We start from the raw sequence: 4,248 nt of genomic DNA, 5'->3' as shown, positions 1-4,248 counted from the left end.
GAGGGGGGTAAGAAGGTGTCTTGGTTTCCTACAATTTTTAAACCTCAGCCTAACCACTTTGAATGAGGGGGTAACTGACTGTGTTGATATTTCACTCTCTTGTCTACAACACACGTAAGATCATAAGTTTTTTTTTTTTTTTTAGCGATTTGGCTTCCTTGTTCCGGCAGAAAGACAGAGAATCTCAATAAAATAGGCTTCTCCACTTGAAAACCGTGTTCACGTACATTGCCTATCTAAATTAAGTTTGTTTTTTTTTTCTCTCGAAATTATTGGGTTAAATAAGCTTTCTTTGCGAGTTTTGACCCTCACTGATTAACTGACAGACAGACAGACAGAAAGAGAAAGAATTTGAGAAAGAAAGAGAACAGCGAAAGATAATAAAAACGAGAGTTAGAGTGAGAGAGAAAGAGAAAGAGAGATAGCCTCTTGTGAGAATGAGACTGCCTCTGAAGCGTTTATCCTGGCCGAAATTCATTCTTTCCCAAGGTTACTGTTTTTAATAGCTCATTACGATATATGTCCTTGTTAACTAAACTTGTCTTGCATTTCTTCTCTATGAAGAAGATAATGTTCACGGAGCAAACTGCTTTTGTATTATGTTTTGATGACTTGCAGAATAATAAAGAAATGGTTACATGTATCATGGTGATGGATAAAATATGTACCCCCAAAGCATGGTCGTCATATTGAACATTATGTGTGTGTTTTTAAAATAGGCTACTTTCAAGACGCTTTTTCATAATTGATTCAACACTTCTCAACCAACAGATTAGGCCTAGGCTATTGCGCTGGGTAGGAATTTCAATAGAAAGGGGCGGTGAAATGGGGGAAAGGTGTGGGATAATCATTTTTCAGCCAGTTCCGTGTATTCTGGCAAAGGTTCTCCTTCCTGAGATGATTTATGTAACAATTGTGTCCAAGCTCACCCCTTCTCCTCACTATTTATTATTATTTGCTGGGACAATCCTTGCAGTTTGTCCGTCCGCCTAGCCGGTGGTGGCTCGGCACACACACACACACACACACACGCGCACGCCCCGCGCGCTCTGTGTGCCTGTTCCTAGACCAAGGCGCACACAGACAGGAAGTGAGGATCAGGCCGTGTGGGATGGAAAAACTTTGATGGCTCGGCGCAAGAAACTTCTCAAACTTTTGCGAGGAGGAAGGTGTGTTGTGCGAAAGTTCCTGGATTTTTCTCTTGTGTTAGAATCTAATTGTTTTTCTCACATGGAATTTGGTTATGTCAAGTGGTGAATTCATTAAGGTTGGGTGGTTTTATTGAGATCGTTTTTTGTTGTGAGGACCTACCAGCCACACATCAGCTCAGGATTTCTTGATCTCATTCATCGTCGCGCTGCTTCCTTTCTTTCTGGCACCACGTTCGCTTGCACGACCCACGGTTGTAAGGCCAACGTTCTATTACAGTATTAGAGCGGTGCCCAGCAGGGATCGCAGGGCACTGTTTTGGTATTTTTTCATACTTCACGGTGCAGAGTTGCTATTCTATCATTAAATTGGATTTCTTTATCGATTGACAGTCAGATCAATAGTGACAATGTCAAAATAGTGATGTTTTTCAGCATAGCCTAGACTACAAGGCAAGGTTAGGAACGAACCGTACAATTTTCTTAGCCTACAATACAAAATAGACCCAGATCCAGAAGGGTGGCTCGATCGGTTCCAGTTTTAGGGCGTGTTTTATTTAAAGAAAAACAAAACAAAAACAAGTGTAGGCTTTTATACCTATAGATCTAGATCTAGATCTAGGCCTAGATTTTACACTTCATTTTTCTGCAAGACTAGAAATCTAGATTCTAGAGTTTCTGCAAGACTAGAAATCTAGATTCTAGATCTAGACTCTATGTTAGATCTAATGTAGATCTAGATCTAGCCTATGTAAAACTCGAAAATTATTCTCGCTTATTAGCTTAGGGTACAGCCTGGATTCTATATTTACTGGTAACCTGCAGGAATGAAGGAGGGGGTATATACATCTCTACAATTATGAAGATAATAAGATGATAGGATCTAGATCTAGATCTAGATCTAGAATCTAGATCTAAATCTAGATTCTCTAGTAAGTTTCAATTACAAGCTGATTAAATTTAAGTTTTATTTAACTCATGTAACTGCATGCTAGGAGAATCGCATTGTCAGTGTACGTGTTTTAAGGCATAGGGCAGGATGGTTTTCTTTTATCTTTGTTTGTGTTCTTGCACCTTGTGTATTTGATGTAATGTTCAGCCCTTTGAATTGAATTGTTCAGTGACCAGGTGAACTTCTGTTAAAAACATTTCATTTGTAGATTTTTTCTCTCTATTGTTACTAGAAGATCTAGAGATAATATATATGACAATAAATGGTTACAGGTAGGTAGGCCCAGACAACCCCAGAAATTTCAGGAAAAGACTGGTATAAATCATCAGCTTCATGTTTTGAAGGACATCTGTTGTGAAGCTTTGGGAAAGTCTTTGGAGTGAGCACTCATTATATTGAGAGTAGAAAGAATCTTGAGCTTGGGTTATGGTTGTAAATATGTGACATCATGTAGTTGAAGGTACAAATACTTCTTCAGGAATCTGAACATCTCTTGTTTCTTCGCTGTTGGCAAGAGCCAGAAGTGCTCTGTGTAGGTCTCGCAATCTTTTTCGCTGTTTTTTTCCTTCTGACATTTGTGGGATCTTGCTGTGCATAGGAGGAGGATTATTTTCCTTGTTGGAGTAGAACAAGTGCCAAGTTTGCTGTTTGGATAGGATACAACGCACAGGCTTCCCATCAAAGAGGAGGTAGAGCTTTTATCTGCCTACCTGCCTCTTGTATACTGTGTGGTTTTCCTCTTTTTGGATGTCAGGTAAGCCGTTTTCTTCCTCAAGATCTAAGGTTAACGGTTAGAATTAATCAAGGAGCGCCTGCCAGACAGAAAACAGCTTATATTTACTAACAGTCTTGATAGAGGTTGCTAGCTTGTTATATATATATCTTATGGAGGTTGCTAGTGTGTTATGTTTAACAGAGGTTGCTGTGTTGTTATGTATGGCACCCTGATCTTCTAAGATTAAATGTCATAGATTTGCCTGTGTGAAGGCCCACCTTTGCAAGAGTTGAGAGGTTGTCACTGGATAGGCCTGCTTTTCTTTTGTGTGTGTATGTGTGTGTGTTGGTGGGTATTCAGAGATGTCCTTTACTTGTCTGTCCCATGCATGCTGTTTCTGTAATTTTAAGGAGGTTGCTTTCAATTTTTTTTCTACAATGGCAAAAAATATTTGTGAAATTCAAATATATGTTTGTAAATAATTCCTGCACTTTATTTACTTAATGTTCTGAACTAATGAAAGAACAAGGTCAAGAGGGTTTCAAAATATAAAAAAACCAACAATTTTATGGTCTGATGGTCCCAAGGTGAACTGTGTGTGCAGGAAAATAATATTTTATGCTAAATGGGAGATCTGGTCTTTGTGTAGGAAATACTTGGGTACTTAGATCAATGCACTACTGGGCTTAATGACAACAATTAAATAGGCCTATAGAGAGTGGAGGAAAGTGACAGATTGTATGGACCTGTCTTTATAATATTGCTAATCTAATTTCAGCGAGAAAAACTTTATTTAGATACATATAACATAGGTGAGAAGGTAACTGATGCACCTCACCACTGAATAGATCAATTTTTTAAAAAAATGTGAAATATTTTTCTTTATGTAAGGGTCTTGTTGAACCAAACTGTTGAAGTAAAGATAAAAACAGCCTTAGCTTTAAGTCAATTGTCTGCTTTTAGTTGAAGTTGAATCTTTGACTTTGAGTCTGTGGGTGCAAAACTCTGAAAGCGTTCAAAATAGGAACATTGGGTGAGTCATTGACATTGAAGAAATCAGCAACGCTGTTGCTGAATCATGGACTCAAAAGTGGTTACATTTCTGAAGTATAAATTTTATATATATACTCCAGTTTGCAAGCAGCCACAATTGTAAATGAAACGGGCCTCTTTTTTTTCTTTTACATTTTCGCAAATCGGTACTTCAGGACATGTTCGTTGCAGCCGGGTCATGAGAGTTGAGCACTGAGGGAGGAGGGTCATGGGTCAGGGTTAGGGGTCGGGCAGATTATGGGAAAATGTCTGGTCAGACGAAATAAATATTGGCGGTGATAACGCGGGGGTTTTGGTGCATTCTGCGGGTGGGGTGAAACTGATGTTCACAGCGATGGATGTTGTTAAGATTCACTGGGCCCTTTCTACTAGCCCCCCCC

At 39.1% G+C, this 4,248-nt stretch overlaps 1 long non-coding RNA gene across 1 annotated transcript in view; it reads left to right on the top strand.

Moving 5' to 3' along the window:
• Positions 1–1,016: 1,016 nt before the first annotated feature.
• Positions 1,017–4,248, top strand: part of LOC101850433 — a 40,456-nt gene continuing 37,224 nt past the window's right edge. Inside the window, exons 1-2 of the long non-coding RNA XR_220883.3 lie at positions 1,017–1,169; positions 2,373–2,854. This is a non-coding gene — a long non-coding RNA (uncharacterized LOC101850433). The remainder of the gene's footprint in view (positions 1,170–2,372; positions 2,855–4,248) is intronic.

Source organism: Aplysia californica, unplaced genomic scaffold, assembly GCF_000002075.1.
Source record: "Aplysia californica isolate F4 #8 unplaced genomic scaffold, AplCal3.0 scaffold00556, whole genome shotgun sequence".
NCBI classification, from domain to species: domain Eukaryota; kingdom Metazoa; phylum Mollusca; class Gastropoda; order Aplysiida; family Aplysiidae; genus Aplysia; species Aplysia californica.
This window is presented reverse-complemented; position numbering and strand designations above follow the sequence as displayed.